Source organism: Notolepis coatsorum (genome assembly GCF_963971535.1).
Source record: "Notolepis coatsorum genome assembly, chromosome: 8".
Lineage (NCBI taxonomy): Eukaryota > Metazoa > Chordata > Actinopteri > Aulopiformes > Paralepididae > Notolepis > Notolepis coatsorum.
The window spans coordinates 132,572,005-132,593,387 of NC_140172.1; the positions used below are offsets into that span (position 1 = coordinate 132,572,005).

The following is a 21,383-nucleotide window of genomic DNA, read 5'->3' on the forward strand; positions in this document are numbered from 1 at the left end:
TGCCGATATTCTTCCTCTTGGGGTCATGAATGTGCCCATCAAATTTCAATCCGGCCATTCACTTTTTAACCTCTTAATTCTCACCAGGCCCGACAACAGGGTGTTGCACGCACGCACGCACTCAACAAAACCAAACAACTTTGACTGGCTCTTTGATTAATATGTATTCATTTGTAAGCTACTTTTATTTTGACCTACTTATTATCAGGATATTTACTGAATGAGTGATTTGATTGATTTGCCCTTCGTCCTCCTCATTTCGGAGTTGCAGCTCATTGCCCAGGGATCAATAAAGGGATAAAGGGAGATGGTATCGTATCTTAAAATGTAACGTAAAGAACGTAGAAAGGGGGGCAGAACTCACATGGTCTCGTCGTTCTGGAACTCCAGCTTCCCGGCCGCGTCCTGGTAGTCCTCCCCCACCGTGGCAGTGCCCTCCACTGTGCGATACGGCAGCGCCACCTTGCCCCGCGCCCCGGACGTCCGGTGCACCTTCACCTGCATGGTGCCCACGCTCTCGCTGACCCGCGTGGACGCGCTCTCGAAGGTGAAGATGCCCGCGTGGTCGTCGTCGTAGATGGTGACTGTGGCGGTGTGGGCGGCGCCCAGCGCGGCCTTGGGGTGACGTGGGACATCATGCCGCCTCCCAGCGTGCCGCCGCTGTTGGTGGCGATGGAGCCGGACTGCAGGAGGGGGGCGACCTCAGCGCGGTGCGCCACACGCGGGTTGCTGAGGCGCACGTAGAAGTGCTCGTCCTCTTCGAAGATGTCGTCGTCGATCACGCCGACGGTGAACTCCTTCACCGTCTCTCCCGGCTTGAAGACCAGCGTGCCTTCGGCGAACTCGTAGTCCGAGCCGGCGTTGGCGGTCCCGTCCTCCGTCCGGTACTCCACCTGCGGCGGGGTCGCAGGGAGGTCAAGGGGTTAGAGGAGGAGCTGGGTTAGGGTTAGGGTACTCCACCTGCCGCGGGGTCGCAGGGGGGTCAACGGGTTAGAGGAGGAGCTGCCTCAGGATGTTGCGAATAACTGTTGAGTTTGGGCTCTAATCCACCACGCCTCTTTAAGCTGCCCGGGAGGAGTGGGAATCGAACCAGGAACCTTCCTACTACCAGACGACCATTCTACCTCCTGAGCCACTGTCGCCCTCTATAATATCATAATGGCCAATGTTGAATTTCCTCTGTATCTTGATCTGCTCTGTATCTTGAGCTGCTCTGTATCTTGAGCTGTTCTGTATCTTGAGCTGCTCTGTATCTTGATCTCCTCTGTATCTTGATCTGCTCTGTATCTTGATCTCCTCTGTATCTTGATCTGCTCTGTATCTTGAGCTGCTCTGTATCTTGTGTGGGAGCTGCTCTGTACCATTGGAACTAATTATATTGTTTACACGGTTTATTTTTCTCATATTTCTTTATTTGTATTGCCTATGTTTAAGTCTTTCTTCTATTACCCTGCCCATACCTGTACCTCCCCTCCCCCATGCTGCTATGACGCGCACATTTTCCCAAGGGGATCAATAAAGGAATATCTTATCTTATACAACAGGTAGGTCCGCCCACGCATTGTGATTGGCCGAGAGCGTTCTAAAGCCGTAAGTCTCATGATATATGCATGATATACTTACGGTTAAATCACCATGAATATATCACTGCGCTGGCTTTAGCAATAATACACTCGAACCAGTGGGATATCAGGAATATTGCCACTCTGTGATGCCTACTCATGAAACTTTTAAAGATTTGTGATCACACAAATTAGTGGTTTCACCACTCCTCTACTGACAACAGCTTCGCTCTCGTGGCTGCGGGCGCATCACAGCCGTGCCAATATTCCTGATATTCCACTGGTTCTTGTGTATTATTGCTTAATTTATATGATTTTGGTTTAGCACCACAAATAATACAGTAAGAACATCCTCTCAAATATGAAATAATTCATAATTCTCGCCACGCCTACCTTGACCGTGCAGCCGCTCTCTCCTCCGTGACGCCCCACGGACAGCTTCAGAGAGCCACAGTTCTCGAAGCACTGGTAGTGCGAGGGCTGGAACTGCAGGTAGACGGTGTGCGGGTCCTCCTCGTGCCCGCTGGCCTCGTGACAGCTCACCACCTTCCGGGCCTGGTCGGCGGCATGCTTCTTCAGGATGTTCCCGGCTCCGATCATCATGCGCGTGGCCTGGATGCGGTAGAAGGCGCGGCTCTTCTGCTGCTGCACCAGGACCTGGTAGTTGGCCATCTCGATCAGCTGCTCCATGTCCTTTTCCGGGTGCCGCTGCTTGAGCTCCTTCAGGTTGCGAGCCATCTCCCGACGGGCCTGTTCCTCCTGCTCCGATCCAGGGTCCGTCCCTCCGCCCTCTTCCACTCCTTCCAACATGCCGTCCAGAACCTCCTTGTGATGGGAGTTGATCCTGTGGCCGTCCGGGACCGCCAGGTCCATCTTGGTGAACTCTCCCTCGGTCTCGACGATGATGATGCCGCGGGTTTTGTCGGCGCGGTAGCGCTTGTGGACATACTTGTAGAAGAGCAGGCGTCGGTCCGCGATCCACGCCTGCATCACGCAGATGGGGAAGAAGAGGAAGGTGAGGACGGCCTCCCACACCTCCACCTCCCCCGGGGAGATCACGGCCAGGATCAGGTACAGCCAGATGTAGGCGAACACGCTCCAGGTGGCCGTCACGAAGAACACCCGCAGGTGCTTGATCTTCCGGGTCTCGTTCTCCGGCACGACGTAGACGCAGATGGCGATGATGACGAACATGTTGAACGCGGCGCTGCCCACGATGGTGCTTGGACCGAGGGAGCCTGCCTCGAACCTGTGGCCGACCACCTCGATGACGGAGAGGAGGATCTCCGGAGCGGAGGAGCCCAGGGCCATCAGGGTGAGGTTGGACACGGTCTCGTTCCAGATGCGCACGGTGGTCGTGGTGGTCTCGCCGTTGGCTTCTTGACAGTGATCTCCTTCTCCTGCGAGGTGATGACCTCGATGGACGACATGAAGCGGTCTGCGATGATAGACATGCCCAGGAACATGTAGATGAGCGCCGCGAAGTAGACGATGGCACGCGCCACCTTGTCGCCCACCGATGGGTTCTGGGGGTTCCACATGGGCAGGACCACCCCTTCAGAGCAGCTATCCTCTCCGGAACAGTTGCCCGGTGCGCTGCCTGAAGCAATGAGATGTCAACAGTATCAGCAAAATGGAAGCTTTCGAATGTCAACCAATTAAAAGGGCCAGCAGCCCCGGCCATGTCACTTAACTAACATGGTTCAACAACACCTACTGTAGCTGATTTACTATTGTCCTACTAGTCACTTAACTAATATGGTTCAACAACACCTACTGTAGCTGATTTACTATTGTTCTACTAGTCACTTAACTAACATGGTTCAACAACACCTAGCTGGTTTACTATTGTCCTGCTAGTCCCTTAACTAACATGGTTCAACAACACCTAGCTGGTTTACTATTGTCCTACTAGTTACTTAACTAACATGGTTCAACAACACCTACTGTAGCTGGTTTACTATTGTCCTGCTAGTCCCTTAACTAACCTGGTTCAACAACACCTAGCTGGTTTACTATTGTCCTACTAACTAGTCACTTAAGCAGGACAATAGTAAACCAGCTAGGTGTTGTTGAACCATGTTAGTTAAGTGACTAGCAGGACAATAGTAAACCAGCTAGGTGTTGTTGAACTATGTTAGTTAAGTGACTAGTAGGACAATAGTAAACCAGCTAGGTGTTGTTGAACCATGTTAGTTAAGTAACTAGCAGGACAATAGTAAACCAGCTAGGTGTTTGTAGGGACTAGCAGGACAATAGTAAACCAGCTAGGTGTTGTTGAACCATGTTAGTTAAGTAACTAGTTTCAAGTTTCTTTAATAGTTGTCATACAGAAGTACAGAATACTTTTATACAAAATGCTTCTTACTGTTACGCTCCAGAGACTGTGCTAGACAAGATAAGTATGAAATAAAATAGTATAGCATGTAAAATAGAAGTAAAAATAGAGGTCACAGTGTTCAGTATAGACATATGTACAATGTTCGATGCAGAATTGAAGTAACTGAGTTACCATACAATATACAATATACTATGCAATGTACGAATATACAATACTATATAGTGCAAAGCAGAAATGGGATGAGGTACAATTTACAGTAAGGTGTACGAGTTGTAGTGCAAATCCTTTACCAATCAATATAAAGTGTGTTTAGGTGATCTAAAGTGTGGAGAGTGGGTGCTGCAGTGTGTTGTTTGTTTAAAGTGAGTGTGTGCGTGTGGATGTGTGTGCTGTGTGCATTTGATTGTTGTTGCATAGTGTTTATTGTTCGTTGAGCAGCCTGATGGCCTGGGGATAGAAGCTTCTTCTGAGTCTTTCTGTGCTCGCCTTGAGACTCTGGTATCGCTTGCCTGACCGCAGCAGTTCAAAGAGGCAGTTGTTTGGGTGGCTGGAGTCCTTGATGATTCTCTTAGCCTTACCCCTGCACCGCTTGTTGTAAATGTTCTGGAGGGTGGGAAGCCCCCCTCCAATTGTGCGTTCGGCTGAACGTGTCACTCTCTGTAGTCTGCTTCGGTCTTGTGCAGTGCTATTCCCAAACCAGGAGGTGATGTTGCCAGTCAGGATGCTCTCTATTGTACATGAGTAGAAGTTCTTAAGGATCTTCTGACTGACTTGGAACTTCCATAGGCGCCTGAGGAAGTAGAGGCGTTGTCGTGCCTTCTTCACAACACTGTCAATGTGTGTGGTCCATGTCAAGTCCTCGGATATGTGGGCTCTGAGGTACTTAAAACTGTTCACTCTCTCAACCGGTGCCCCGTCGATGCTGAGGGGGCTGTAGTCCCTGACCCCCGACCTCCTAAAGTCCACAATCATCTCCTTTGTTTTGCTGACGTTCAGGGAGAGGCTGTTCTCCTGGCACCATCCCGCCAGGACCTTGACCTCTTCCAGGTAGGCCCTCTCGTTGTTTGCAGAGATCAGGCCCACCACTACTGTGTCGTCAGCAAATTTGATGATTGTGTTGTTACTCCGCTGAGCCACACAGTCATGTGTGTACAGGGAGTAGAGGAGGGGACTCAGAACACAGCCCTGGGGGGCCCCTATGTTGAGGGTGATGGATGAGGAGGTGCAGTTGCCTGCTCTCACCACCTGGGGTCTGCCCGTCAGGAAGTCCAAGACCCACTGGCAGAGGTCATAGTTCAAGCCCAGGTCCCTGAGCTTGGCTATGAGTTTGGAGGGGACTATGGTATTGAATGCCGAGCTGTAGTCGATGAATAGAATTCTCACATAGTTCCCCTTCCTCTTGTCCAGGTGTGATGCTGCTGTGTGCAGCACATGGGCTATGGTGTCCTCCGTGGACCTGTTGGGGCGGTATGCAAATTGCAGGGGGTCCAGGTTGATGGGGAGGGAGGAGCAGATGTAGCCCTTTACTAGCTTCTCAAAGCACTTCATGGCTATGGACAATAGTAAACCAGCTAGGTGTTGTTGAACCATGTTAGTTAAGTAACTAGCAGGACAATAGTAAACCAGCTAGGTGTTGTTGAACCATGTTAGTTAAGTGACTAGCAGCACAAAAGTTACACTGTAGCCTGTATCTTATAAAAGACTCTCACTCACTCATAACTCATGAAGTCATAACTCTAGTCAGTGTCCAGTAGAAGAGGTTAGAACACAGAGAGTTAACATGTTATTAACTCTAGTCAGTCTCCAGGAGTGTTAGGGTTAGGGTTACCTGAGCTGGCCTGGACGAGGCTGGCGAGGACCAGGAGGAGGACCAGGAGGCAGGAGGTGGAGAAGGAGGAGGAGAAGGAGGAGAAGGAGGAGCTGGAGGAGCAGCGCAGGACACAGGGCTGCATGGTGGTGTCAGGGCGGAGTCTCTGTCCCCCTCACGTCCCAACAAACACCCCTGGAAGACAGAAGAGGGAACTATTAAGAGTAAGACTGATCTAGGATCTGTGCTCAGGTCACATGGCCATATACACCTCACTAGTATGTACTGATCTAGGATCTGTGCTCGGGTCACATGACCGTATACACCTCACTATGACTCGTGCTCAGGTCACATGACCGTATACACCTCACTATGACACATGCTCAGGTCACATGACCGTATACACCTCACTATGACTCATGCTCAGGTCACATGACCACATACACCTCACTATGACTCGTGCTCAGGTTACATGACCGTATACACCTCACTATGACTCGTGCTCAGGTCACATGACCGTATACACCTCACTATGACTCGTGCTCAGGTCACATGACCGTATACACCTCACTATGACTCATGCTCAGGTCACATGACCACATACACCTCACTATGACTCGTGCTCAGGTCACATGACCGTATACACCTCACTATGACTCGTACTCAGGTCACATGACCGTATACACCTCACTATGACTCATGCTCAGGTCACATGACCGTATACACCTCACTATGACTCATGCTCAGGTCACATGACCACATACACCTCACTATGACTCGTGCTCAGGTCACATGACCGTATACACCTCACTATGACTCATGCTCAGATCACATGACCGTATACACCTCACTATGACTCATGCTCAGGTCACATGACCGTATACACCTCACTATGACTCATGCTCAGGTCACATGACCATATACACCTCACTATGACTCGTGCTCAGGGCACATGACCGTATACACCTCACTATGACTTGTGAGCCGATCTGATCTCAGATGCTTTAAAATGCTTGATAAATATCACATTATCCATCAATTGATGCTCATTTGTGACTGGGGTCCGAGCTTATGTGGTGTCGGAGCAACATGGAGCATACAGCTAATGATACAGGATTAACAACTTGTTACTTCATGGAGCATACAGCTAATGATACAGTATTAACAACTTGTTACTTCATGGAGCATACAGCTAATGATACAGTATTAACAACTTGTTACTTCATGGAGCATACAGCTAATGATACAGTATTAACAACTTGTTAATTCATAGAGCATACAGCTAATGATACAGTATTAACAACTTGTTAATTCATAGAGCATACAGCTAATGATACAGTATTAACAACTTGTTAATTCATAGACCATACAGCTATAGTAATATTCCACAATTATTACATTTGGTAGTAATAATGGCACACATAAATTTACAACAAGCATGCGCATTTGTTGATACATGCAGGACTAGTCTTGAACAGACGTATGTGTATCTCCGCTGCCATGTAGGCCGCGGGGGTGGGATTGTGGGGGGGGGGGGGGGGGGGGGACTTTTCAGCTGGAAAAGTCGTATCAGCTCTCTCTGTGGGTCGTCCTTGGTGGGTCGTTTCTCCGGAATTTGTTTTGTTTTGTTTGTTTGTTTTGGCTGGCAGACATTCTCAGAAGAGAAGAATGCCTTCTGAGTAGGCATTTCTTCGAGGAAAAAAGTCACATCGATTTAAATTTGATTTTGAGTAAAGTGAATTTGAACTCTATTGATTTTGAGTGGAGTGAATTTTAACAACTCCGTCCAAAATGACTGAATGCAGTTGTTGGTCCTCTGCGTGGAACACAGCAAGTGTCTTAGTCAGTTCATTTTGGTAGGTCCTGTGCACGGTAAACAGATCCAAAATCTTCTTATTGCAATCCAAAAGCTTCTTATAACATAGCCAACCACATACCTTAAGTGCTCCAAAGCCGAGTAGCATGAAGAAATGACGTAAACTCCATGATCAAAACTGCAAAAAAGAATTTCATCAACGACAAAACTGAGGAAAACAAAAATAAACCCTGTGAACTTTGGAAACTACTCAATAATCAACTAGGCTGGAGTAAAAAAAACTTAAAACCAGATTTTCAAACATAAACATAAAGACGGACAATACGCTCATCACAGACAAGCTGGATGTGGCCAAGTACTTAAACATTTTCTTCACAAACATAGCCACAACACTGGTAAATAAACTACCCTCCTACTCAGGGCATTTTGGGGTAGAACACATCATAGCCTACTACAATAACCTAGGGGTCCGCAATTGTCTGCAAAAGACAATTTCAAATTAGAAATGGTAACAACAGCTGAGGTACTAAAAAACTGAGCGCCCTCCAACCTAACAAGGCCACTGGCCATGAAAATATCCCCTCCAGAGACTCAGCAGCCGCCATCACCCCAGTCATCACACACATAATAAACCTCTCCATAAAACAGGGACACGTACCCAAAGAATTCAAAATTGCTAGAGTAACCCCCCTGTACAAAAAGGGCAGCAAATTAGACCCTTACCTCCATCTCGAAAGTCATGGAAAAAATAGTATACGAAAAGGTCGAAAAGTACCTTGCGGAAAGAAATCTAATCTACGAATTCCAATCTGGCTTCAGAACATCCCACTCCACTGACACATGCCTTCTCTATTTGAACGACCACATCAAACAAGAGGTGGACGCGGGCAAATACTGCGGCATGGTCATGCTGGACCAACAAAAGGCCTTCGACACTGTCAATCACTCCATTCTGATTGACAAGCTAAAAGCAATTCGTTTTGATAGTCTATCAGTGAGCTGGATGCAATCCTACCTGGAGGGGAGAGAACAGATGGTGGAGGTAAACGGTACCCTATCCCCCCCCCCTCACAGTGAGCTGTGGTGTTCCACAAGGAAGCATACTAGGTCCGCTACTGTTCCTAATTTATGCAAATGACATGACATTAGCTTGTGACTGCAACTTGTTCCTGTTCACGGACGGCTCAGCCCTGCTGGTCTCTGACAGGGACCAGTTGCAGGTTGGAAAAGCCCTCAGCTCTGAACTCGGAAGAATCTGCACCTGGCTCGCTGATAACAAACTATCATTACACCTGGGTAAAACAGAGTCCATTCTCTTCGGTTCAAATAACAAACTCAGCAAGACCGACGGCTTCTCAGTTACAGTGGGTGACAATATTGTCACAAGGAAAGATGAAATTACATACCTAGGTTCCATCCTAGAGGCAAATCTTTCCTGTGACAAAATGGCATCCAATGTAATAAAAAAAGTCAACCAACGAACTCAATTCTTGTACCGGATCTCCTCTCTGGTAAACAAGAATACCCTGAAGACTCTGGCAGGAGCACTCATTCAAGGGTACTACGACTATGCTTGCACCTCATGGTACCAAAGCACCTCAAAGGCTCTAAAAACCAAATTACAAACATCACAAAACAAACTGGTCAGACTACTGCTTGACCTTACTCCTAGAACCCACCTCACCCCTGCCCACTTTGACAACCTAGGATGGCTTAGAGTAGACGACAGAGTACAGCAACTTGCAATGGGCCTGGTCTACAAGATACACGACTAAGGTACCCATGTACATGTCAAATTACTTCCCAAAGGTCAGTGAATACCACAACCACAACACCAGAGGGAGCTCCACAAATCATGTTAAACCCAGATTCGGCTCAAACAAGGGACTAAACACGTTTCGCAATTATGACACATCAATGTGGAACGCCCTACCCACAGCTGTAAAGGAATGTGAATCACTACCCACTTTCAAAACCACTCTCAAAGAGCACCTACTGCAATTCGAAACTGGCCCCTGTAAATGTCCTAACCCAACCCCCTCCAATGTACAGTAAATGTCCTAACCCAATAACACACAAGACCCTCTTCTAGGGACCAAGTAAGGTTTCGTCGATAATCCAATGTACAGTTATCCCCTTAACAATTGTGTGTATTGGGCGGCTACGTGGCGTAGTGGGCAAGGCGCTCGCCACGAAATGCTGGAAACGCTGGGCTCGTCAGTTCGAGCCCAGCGCTCCACATTTGCTTTCAGTTTAGCTGGTCGTCCGTACTAATACACATTGGCCGTATTAGGGGGTGGGAAACTGATGGGTGGGGATCGGGCGTTGTGGACAGCGACTCCTACAGGTCGGTTGGTGCGCCTGCGCAGTAGAATCAGGAAGTGTCGGGGGCAGCGTGAGCCTCCCACGCGTTACTCCTCGCCACTGAGAGATCGAGCTGCGCAGGTGAAAAGATGCGACTGCTGTTACCTCAGGTACCGGAGGGGACTTGTGCTATGTATGACTTAGTCCACATTGCAGCCGGCTTGTGGGAGGCAAGAAACAGCGTCCGTGACAGGGGAGGGTTGAATTGGATGATACGAAAATTGGGATGGGAGAAAATATAGAAAATGGGAGAAAAAGTGGATAAAAAAAAAACAATTGTGTGTATTGAGCTGTACTGTATTGTACCCATTCTGCAATCTGCGAAGACAGAGAGAGTCAGAGAGAAACAGAGAGAGAGAGAGAGACAGAGAGAGAGAGAGACAGAGAGAGATAGAGACATAGAGAGAGAGGGAGAGGGAGAGAGAGAGACAGAGAGAGTGAGAGATACAGAGAGAGATACAGAGAGAGAGAGAGAGAAAGAGAGCATTTAATGCCTTTAAATACACTTAAAACTGCTGCTATTTTTCTGTACTTACATGTACACATAATGTATATTTCTTTACATTTTTAGTTAGTCTTTACATTTTAGTATTACCGTAAATCCTCAAATATAGGACGGGTCTTGTATTTACCTCAGCTGCAAAGAGCACCAGGCCTTTATTAGAGAGAGGCTTATATAAGAGGCAGGCCTTAATTTCACAAACTGGCCAATTGTAATTGTGATTGATTGATTGATTTTATTTAGACATAAACATATACAGATCACATGAATATTTGCTTTGTCAGGGTGAAACTGTGGTGGATTAACGTAATTCACACACTGAAGTTGGAACTGTCTATAGGTTGCGGGGTCGGGGGACGATTTAGCGTGTGGTACCTACCTTCTCGACTACATCAGTCGAATTGAGTTGATGATAACATGCAGTGGCATAGCCATCATGATCTGTGATGCCGACTGGACAACGCCGTATAGATAGCGAACGTTAACGTTTGCTAAACAAAGCCGGCGTCGTCCAGCCGACACCACAGATCTAGATGTGACGACGTTAGCTAACGCTAAAGCTAACGCCAGCGAGAGGGAAATGTTAATGTACCGGTAGTCAGTGTAGCGGGAGGCAGCACTTAATTTGCATTGGCAAGAGTTTATCTCATTCTATATCTCTCTCTAATCAGACCGGGAATAACAAAAATTGTCATTCACTCTGGATCGTTTGACATCCTGCGAAAGAAGCACAGAGACTTTGAAAGACGATTTCACACGTTTAATGAACACACTAGACAAACATCAGTCTGTGTACATAGACACTGATGTGTCCATCAGTGGACCAATTGCATGCTTTCGCAGAGGACAAGAAGCATTCAGTCGACTCCTAAATTTTAATTCATGGTTAGGGGCTGCATGTCTTGTACACGGCCTGAAATTCATTGACAACTTCAATGTTTTCTGGAATAACCCAGAACGTTTTCAAAGAAATGGCTTCTTCCCAAATCGCTTAGGTTCAAAGCTCCTAGCAGCAAACATGCGTCATGCCTTAATGGCCTCCAAGAATATTAAGCTCATACCAGCACGAGAGATAGTCATGAAGGACACAATCTCACCACGAAGTGCAGCAGCAGCACAAGGCGTCCCCCCCCCCATATCACACAAGGCCATCTTGTCTGATCAAATGTCCCCGAAAGCACAGTACAGTCAGTACGGTGCAGTATAGCACAATTGCCATGCCATCTCTCAAAACATACCGGTAATCATAACCAGCCAATGGCATGGTGAAAAATATACGCCATCAATGCGTTTACCTGCTATTAACCTCAGGGCCATCAAGGTCAAGTCAAAGCAGACCTCCTCTAAAGAAGTCCAACAAATAAAATTAGCTTTCCTAAATGTCAGATCACTGAATAATAAAACATTCTTAGTAAATGATCTGATTAAAGAAAATAACTTAGATTGCATCTGCCTAGTAGAGACATGGCTAAATAATGACACAGCTACATCAATAATGATAGAAGCTTGTCCACCAGACTATAACTTTTTTCAAATACCCAGAAAAAATAAAAGGGGCGGAGGAGTTGCAGCAATCTTCTCCTCAAAACTCTTGTTTAGAATCACAGAACTAGGCGAGTTCATGTCAATGGAATATCTTGCCATTGAACTAAAAACAGAATCAACTATTATTGTCACAATATACCGCCCGCCTAGACACTCACCAATATTTATACAGGAGCTCTCTGAACTGATCTCACTATGTGTTACCGGATATGATAAGGTGATCCTAAATGGAGACTTGACCATCCATTTTAATAAGAAAACAGACTCCAAAACTATAGAACTAAAAAATCTACTGGATAGCTTTGACCTAATACAGCATATAACAAATGCAACTCACAGGCTTGGGAATACACTAGACTTAGTTATAACAACAACTGGGCTAAGCATAACAAATATCTCAATAACTGAATTACCTCTCTCCGACCATCACTGTATATTTTTTGATACTCAAATAACCCTTACTAAAACAAAAAAGAAATCATAGTTAAAAAGAGGCTCCTAAACGACAAAGCTGAATCAAAGTTCATTGATCTTATCAGACTACATGAACCACACAATCATGACAGCTCTCTAAATGAAATGGTAGAAAATCTCAATGATGCAATGTCATCTATATTAAATTCTGTCGCCCCATTAAAAACGAAAAAGAAGAAAACTAGAGCCTCGCCCTGGTTAAACTATAATACGGTCAACAAAGAAAAAAGGAAATGTCGTGCAGCGGAGCGAAAATGGAGAAAAACAAAAACCACCATATGCTGTGATATATACAAAGATGCTTTAACTGCTTATAATAAAACCATCCGCTTAGCAAGGAAAGATTACTTATCTAAAATCATTATAAAAAATGCTGGAAACTATTAATGTACTACTCAACACTGCCCCTACACCTCCTCAGTCATCAACGGTTAAGTGTGAAGAACTTGCACTATTCTTTAACAACAAAATAACCTTGATCAGGGGGCGGAGCTGAGCGATCATGGAGTAGACGTGTTTCACATGAGCTCCCTTCTACCGTGCTGAACATACGTTTCTCCCCATTAGTCTTTATTTTATTTTTATTTGTTTTTTATCTGTTTGCTAGGTCGTCGTGTTTAGTATACATTCATCGACTTTTTTCGACTTTCTACGATGACGGGGGTGGAAACCAGAGCCAAGACTGCCCCAACTAGCAAACCATCACCGCCGGGCCTGGCCGCACCGTCGCCCGTTGTCGGGGAGTTAAGCGAAGCTGTGCTCTTGGTCATGACCAAGCTACACGCAGACTCTGAGACACACATCGCTGAAGCACAGAAGAAAGTGTTGGCGGATTTTTGTGTCAGCCTCCGTCGTGAGATATCAGAAGAAATACGGCTGGCGGTAGTACCGCTGACAGACAAGATGGAGACGATGCACGCTGTCTCCTCGGCTAATGCTAACGAACTAGCCACGCTAACGACGGAGGTATCATTACAGTGCGAGAAGATGGCGGGTCTCGAATCCGCCCTGCTGGCTAGGCAGGCTGAAGTCAACAAACTACAGTCGGCAATGGAGGAGATGCAGTCCCGGGATAGACGCCACAACGTCAGGATTGTTGGAGTACCCGAGACCAGCGGTGAAGGCCGTCTCTCTGAGACCGTGCCCGAACTGCTGCAGAAAATACTAGGGACGGACGTCCTCCCTTCGCCTCCTATCTGTGAATCGGCCTACAGAGCGGGCAGGTTTTCTCCCGGCGTGAACAAAGAGCCGAGGCCCATCATAGTCAAGCTGAACAGACTCCAGCAGAGAGAACTCATCATGCGGTCGGCTCGTACCAGAAGGGGTAATCTGAGGCTTGGCGATCACAAAGTGGCCATTTTCGAAGACTTTACACCGGAGGTTCAAGCACAGAGAGGCGAATACAAGGTGGTCCTGACTAAGCTATGGAAACTAGGCCTGAGGCCCACGTTATTCGCTCCCGCGAAATTATCTGTGTTGGAGAAGGTCGGTGGTCAGCGTTTGTTTTGGTCGTTGGCTAAAGCGAAGGAATATCTCGCGGAGATACCCGAGTCTGTTGCTTGATATCTATGGCGGGTGAGTGACTTGGCGGTTTGGGCCTATATACATTGATTAGGCCGACTGTTCACAAATACTTGCTGTCATGCCCAGACATGCTAACTGCCCAATGCCCATCCAACTAGCGGGGCTTCCCAATGACTTCTGTTACTTGCTAAAGCTGACCTCATGGTCATACTTGTGTATCGCCTCTTTGGAAGCTAACGAGCTAGCTGAACAATGTACATAATAGGCTAACGTGCTATCCGGATTCATCACTAGCTTACGCGCTAGCCTCGGGCTAGCCAGCGGGCTTCGTCTATAGTCTGCGCTGAGACATTCGAGACCCGTTAATGGTTACGTATTTTGGTTGCTGTTGCTGTTCAAAGGGACATTGGTTTGCACAATTCAAGAGTGATCGAATCCCTAACTAACTTCTGGTATGCTTTTATTTTTATATCCAGGTTGTTTTGAGCTTTGGGATCCATAGTAGAAGCCAAGGTCGGTTGAATATGCATATACAATATATGATAACAGGTTGGGTCGGGTATGGCTTGCACTTCATGGCTATATGGTTATATGGCCTGCACTTTAGCCATGACCCTCTTTTCCTTTCTTTTTTCTTTCTTATTGTCGCTGTTTTTATGTCATCTGTATGCGCGATTTAAATGTGATCCGATTCTACCTTGGACTAACTGCTGATTTGCCTTAATTTTGTTTTGAATTTTCCGTGATCCATTTATGCTATAACGTTGCGACATTAATATGCAGACTCCAAGGTAGATGGTTACAGGGTTGATGCTGAGTAATTATATAATAATTATTGTCGCTGTTTTAATGGCATTTGAATGAGCAATTTAACTGTGATTCGATCCTACCTTGGACTAACTGCTCCGACCGATATCTTTATTGAAACAATGTATGATAACAGGTGGTGTCAGGTGTTGCTTATTACCATCCCCGGATTAATTAATGAATGTGTTTAATTCTATTCTTACATAGGTTATGTCATTTCAGCCGTTGTGCCTGATCAGAGGGACAGCTAAAGGGGTGCACTTTGACCATAACCCTTTTTTTTCCCTTCCTTTTTTTGTCATTGTTTAATTGACATTGTTCACACAATTTTGCACAATTAACCTGTGACCCGATCCTGCCTTAGACTATCGGCTGGGATGCTTTAATTTAATTTTGTTTTGAATTTTCCTATACCCTTTTAGGCTATAACAATGCGACGTTGAAGCGCAGATTCGGAAATAGTTGGCTGCAGGTTGATGTGGAGTTATTATTTAATAATGGCTATTTTTACCATTATGGTTGTCTCATGTTGGGGCCAGGGCTCAGGTGGGTTTTCGACCGATATCTTTATTGAATTTAATTTTTATTATTATTTGTGTTTATTGGACTAGTGGGGGTTTACTCAGGGGTTTATCTAGAGGGGGGTTGGAGTGGGGAGCGTCTTATTGATCCATGTCTCTAGTGGGAAGTGATAGGAAGATGACCATCCTCAGTGGATGGGGCATAGGGTGGGGATTGGAGAGTGGGTATAGGGGGCCTTATAATAGGACGGGGGGGTTAGGGTTTAGAGTAGAAGGAGGGGGGGTTGTAGCTGGGGTGGTATTTTTATGTGTTTTATGTACTGTTGTCTTATATGTGTGTAATTGTTCCTCCTCTGAACTCCTGGGATTGACCGTCCGGGCCCGCCGGGATCAGCACCTCTGTACTCAGCCTGGCTGCACTGGTATGTTCTCTACGCATTTATACAAGCTCGACCATGGCTAAATTGAATATTTTAATTTGGAACGCAGGAGGGCTTAACGCCCCACACAAGCGTGCCAGTGTCCTTTGGCTATTGAAGAGGAGAAATATTGACCGTTCTCTCCTTAGTGAGACGCATTTATTGGTAGGTGACGTGTCAAGACTGGCAAATCGGCAATATCACGTTATCTCCTCATCCTCAGCCGATGATAAGACGAAAGGAGTAGTCATAGTTACAAGACGTAACCTTGATATCAAAATCTTGGATGTATGGTCGGACACGGAGGGAAGGATTACTATAGCAAAAGTTGAATTCTTGCATAGGAAGATGGCTATAATAGCATTGTATGCTCCTAACACATTTGATTCAGCGTTCTATAATACAATCACGAAGAATATGTTGGAACTTAATGGATACGCTCTCATTGTGGGTGGCGATTTTAATGCGTGCTGGGATGCGGAGATGGATAGGTCCGGGCCCTCTGAAACGAGCGACCAAAAACGGGCCTCTAAGGCCCTTAGGATGTGGGCCAAAGACACGGGGCTCACAGACCTTTGGCGCTTATGCAACCCCACCCTCAAAGATTACTCTCACCTGTCAGCCAGACACAAAAGCTTCTCTCGAATTGACTATGCATTCGCGTCCCCTAATATGTTTGATAGTTTCGATGTCTCATTGGTTCCCTTGGCTCTCTCAGACCACAAGGGGATTTTCCTTACGGCAACCTTTGGCAGGCTCTCCGCAAGAGCTCCCAGATGGCGTTTTAATTCGACCTTGCTAAAGAACGATGACTTCTGTTCTGAGTTCAGGAGTAAACTAGCTGAATTTTTGCAGATCAACGTTGGCACAGTAGAAGACCCTAGGGTCCTGTGGAACGCATTGAAAGGATTTATCAGGGGTCATGTCACACTATTTGCCTCCAATTTGCGAAAATCCCGGTCAAAAAAGCTAGAAGGACTGGAATCATTATATGCGGACCTATACGCATCCTTGCAAACTAACTATAATGAACGACTAAACACACAACGTAAGATAGTCAAAAAAGAAATAAACTCCATACTTAAACAACAGTCTGAGTTCTTGATACATAGGACAAGACAAAATTACAATTTTCACGGCTCCAGACCTAGCCATCTATTGGCAATGAAAATACGCTCAAATGATCATTTCTCGGATATCCCCTCGATTAGGACGAGCCAGGGTGCAGTCACTACTGATTCGAAAAAGATCAATGACACTTTTAAAGAGTTTTACTCACAGTTATATAGCTCAGAGGGTAATCTTGATGACTCTAAATTTGAATCGTTCATTGGCGGGCTTGAGATACCCCACATTTCTGAGGAAGAGGCCAAGGAACTGGGGAGACCGATTACTCTCGTAGAATTGAGGGAGACGATTGTTGAAATGCAGAGGGGTAAGGCACCAGGCTGGGATGGTATTCCACCCGAAGTGTATTTAGCTTTCTGGGACCAACTGGGTCCATTGATGCTCGATATGATCAATTACGCTATCGAACAAGGGGAGTTCTCAAGAGATGTCAATATGGCGTTGATTTCTTTACTTCTCAAGAAGGACAAAGATCCCAATGATTGTGGTAGCTATAGACCCTTGAGTCTTCTCGGGGCCGATTTAAAGGTGTTTGCCAAGGTGCTGGCCCGTCGCCAGCAGAGATTTATGTCTGTATTGGTACACTGCGATCAAACTGGTTTTATCCCGGGGCGTCTGGCTGCAGATAATCTTAGGAGGCTGTTGCATGTAATCGATAACAGTAAAGACAATACAACTCCATCCACAGTTCTGTCTTTGGATGCCATGAAGGCGTTTGACAGACTTGAGTGGTCATACCTGTGGAAGGTACTTGAGGTCATGGGTCTTGGAAAGAGTTTTATTCATATGATTAAAGTCCTGTATGCCTCGCCGTCTGCGATGATACTGACAGGCAAAAACTGTTCCACACTCTTTCCAGTCTCCAGATCTTCTAGACAGGGTTGCCCTCTGAGCCCGGGACTGTTCGCGCTTTCTCTCGAACCTTTGGCCCAATTTATTAGGCAATCGGAGGACATCGTCCCCATAATGGTCAACAATACTCCACACAAAATTGCTCTCTATGCGGATGACCTGCTGATTTTCATGGACGACCCCTCCCGGTCGGCCACAAAATTATTGAGGATAATCGACGACTTTGGTAAATTGTCAGGTTTTAAGATCAACTGGAACAAATCAGCCTGCCTACCTCTTAATGATCTGGCCAAGGCGGTACGACTACCAGCTGATATCCCCATAGTAGAACATTTTAAATACTTGGGCATAGAGATATTCCCCACGCTGAACCAAACTACTAAGTACAACTTCACGGGTACTTATGATAAAATACGCCAGGATCTAGACAGGTGGTCGTCCCTTCCTAACTCCTTACAAGCCCGGGCTTCCATAATCAAAATGAACATCCTGCCTAGGATAAATTTTATTAGCTCAATGCTCCCCCTGCCCCCTCCAATAGACCACTGGCGCAAGGTACAATCCATGGTATCTAAGTTTATCTGGAATAACAAACGCCAGAGAATCAAAAGGGCTACTACTCAACGTAGAAAACAAGATGGGGGCCTCGCAATCCCTGATTTTAAACTTTATTTCTGGTCCTTTTCACTGAGACCTCTGATGTGCTGGCTAGACCCTGTAGAGGCTGTATCGTGGCGCTCCTTAGAAGCGGCGGCGGTATCTCTGCTAAGATTGCAGGATGTAGTGTACTCCACTGTCTCTATTTCGAAATGCCGGCTGAGGTATGGACCGATCATAACTCACGTGATCCAAACGTGGCGTAATGTACAGAGGTCGTGTGGGGTTAAATGCCCTTGGCACCTGGACTCTCCAATTTTTTATAACCAGCAATTACTTGTTGGACACAAGCCGGTTAATATTCCTCAATGGCAAATGAGGGGAGTGCATACTCTGGAGGATATTTATGATAAGAACGGCCTCCGTGCGTTTCAGGACTTAAGAGAATTTTATGATCTTCCCGGCGAGTCCTTCTTTCTTTACCTTCAACTAAGGTCAGCACTGAGGGCGCATGGCGTACCGTGGGCTCAAGCCTTGCACCCACACCCCTTCCTCAGGCTCATAGTGGACAGGACGACATCCAGAGGGTTTGTCTCCGACTTTTATACGCTCTTAATTCAATCCACGTATAAAAATGTATCATTGGATACAATCTGGCGTGTGGATATCCCGGAGTTGGACCCCGAGTTTGACTGGGATGATGTTTGGGCAAATGTGGCATTATCTTCCCGCAACCCCAATCACCAGCAAATTAATTTTAATTATATTCATAGGACCTATCTTACACCTAGGAAGCTATATGCTATGGGACTGATAACCGACTCTCGGTGCACTTTGTGCTCTCAAAAGGCCACTGGCACTTATATGCATATGTATTGGGATTGCCCACCAGTGGCCCGCTTCTGGAGGTCAATAACGGACAAACTTTCAGATCTGTGTGGCTTAACTATCCCATTCACAGCTGTTACGCTACTCCTGAACGATATAACGACACTACCCGCGTCCGTACAACTGAAAAGGGTTGTCCTAGCGGGCGTCACAGCAGCGAAGAAGCTAATAGCAATGAGATGGAAGGAGCCTGAGAAGCTTACAATGATTAACTGGTCCCTAACTCTATTGGATGTGATTTATCTTGAGATATCCACAGCCCGGGTGATTGGGGTGGGGCAGGCTGGAATTGACCTATGGTTCGCAGCAGCTGAGAAGGTAAAGACCGCAGTGTGCGGCTGAGCGGGGTTGGGGTGCGTGTTCGGGTGAGTCCGGCGGTCTCTTGGGAGGGGGAGGAGGAAATGTTTTGTCTGTCTTGTCCTTTGTCTTGTCATCTTGAGTTTAGCTGGGGATATTATGGGGGGGCAGCTATTTAACTATTTCTTCACTGTTTGGCCACTTTTACACGGTCTCTGTGAGTCTATGGAACACCTCTACAGGTTTTTGTTTTTTCATGAAGGTTCATTGCTCTGTTTTCGGGTCGTGTTCTCAAAAAATGGTCCTTGTGGTGGATTGGAGATGTACGTTTTATTAATATAGGGTCACACGGCCGGGAATCGGGGCTGAACACTGGGAAAGACCATTTATTAGATAGTACCCCGTGGAATTAAAATTTAGAAGGTTGAACTCTGTTTTCTTTTCTCTTGTCTGTATAATTGTTAGTCTGTATTATTATTATTGTTTTTGTTATTTTCTTGTGAAGTTCTATGTACTGTGATTGTGGTTAATGTGTTGTCTTGTTTCATGTGAATAATAATAAAAAATTTGATAAAAAAAAAAAATAACCTTGATCAGGGCCAGCATTACTCATGATGGAAATAAAGCTGATTGCGGCAAACCGCGCAATGTAACCATGAGAAGTTTCACATGCATCACATTAGATGTACTCTGCAAAACTGTCTCAGAATGTAACTCCTCCACCTCAGACATTGACCCTATACCTACAGCTTTCTTCAAACGGGTATTTAATAGTGTTTCAAGCCCTGTGCTAGATATCATAAACACTTCCCTTAGGACTGGTATTTTCCCAGATGCCTTTAAAACAGCAGTTGTAAAGCCATTACTAAAAAAACCTAACTTGGATAGTAATGAAATGGCAAATTATCGTCCAATATCCAACCTACCATTCATTAGTAAAGTACTTGAAAAGATAGTTTCAGTTCAAATAAATTCCTTTCTTGAAGAAAACAACATCTTAGAAGAATTTCAGTCAGGATTCAGAAAATATCATAGCACTGAAACTGCCCTCACCAAAATAATCAGTGACCTCAGACTAAACTCTGACGAGAATAAGATCTCCATCCTTATCCTGTTAGATCTCAGTGCAGCATTTGATACAATCGATCACGATATTCTAATCGATCGTCTTGAAAACCATGTCGGTTTCTCAGAACATGTGCTGGGCTGGTTTAAAACATACATCAGAGGGAGGAAATTCTATGTTAAACTAGGAGATCACATGTCTGATATACGACAACAACTATGGAGTTGCACAAGGGAGTTGCTTAGGTCCTTTACTCTTCTCCCTTTACATGTTACCGCTGGGTGATATCATCAGAGAACATAATGTAGATTTCCATAGCTATGCGGATGATACACAACTGTACATATCTGCTGAAACAAATTATACAGCGATTAGCTCCATTACAGACTGCTTACTGGCAATAAATAAATGGATGAGTAAGAACTTCCTGAAACTAAACGAGAACAAAACTGAAATTCTAATTATCGGCTCCAAAACTAAAAAAGAAACATTAATAAAGAACCTGGGTGTTATGGTTTGACACCGACCCCAAACGCAACGACACAAGAGAGTAGGATTCAGAGTTGCCAAAAACAAGGGCTTGTTTATTAAGACTAAATAAACAGCACAGACTTGGAAGAACTCAAACGAAGACTGGAATACAAGCAAGGATGAAATGTTGCTGCTCTGCAGCTTCTCCCGGGATGGTAGTCAGGGGAAGCAGACGCTGACGTCAGAGCCGCTCTGCAGACTTCTCTCGGCAGAATCTCCGAGGTGGTTGCGGGACCGAGAGAGAGAGAGGGAGCGAGTTAACTCAGAGTGCAGGTGGAACAGAGCAGGTGAACAGGAGAGGTGACTTGTACCCGAAAACAGAGTAATCCAAGTGACTGAATC

The 21,383-nt window shown here is 45.8% G+C and overlaps 1 pseudogene across 1 annotated transcript in view; it reads right to left on the minus strand.

Annotated features, from left to right (window-relative positions):
- Nucleotides 1-360: 360 nt before the first annotated feature.
- The window catches only part of LOC311233335 (sodium/calcium exchanger 1-like), a 194,989-nt pseudogene continuing 173,966 nt past the window's right edge, over nucleotides 361-21,383 (minus strand). The window contains exons 2-3 of the transcript in view: nucleotides 1,956-3,158; nucleotides 361-893 (exon numbers count right to left, since the gene is read on the minus strand). The product of the transcript in view is annotated as a sodium/calcium exchanger 1-like (transcript). The remainder of the gene's footprint in view (nucleotides 894-1,955; nucleotides 3,159-21,383) is intronic.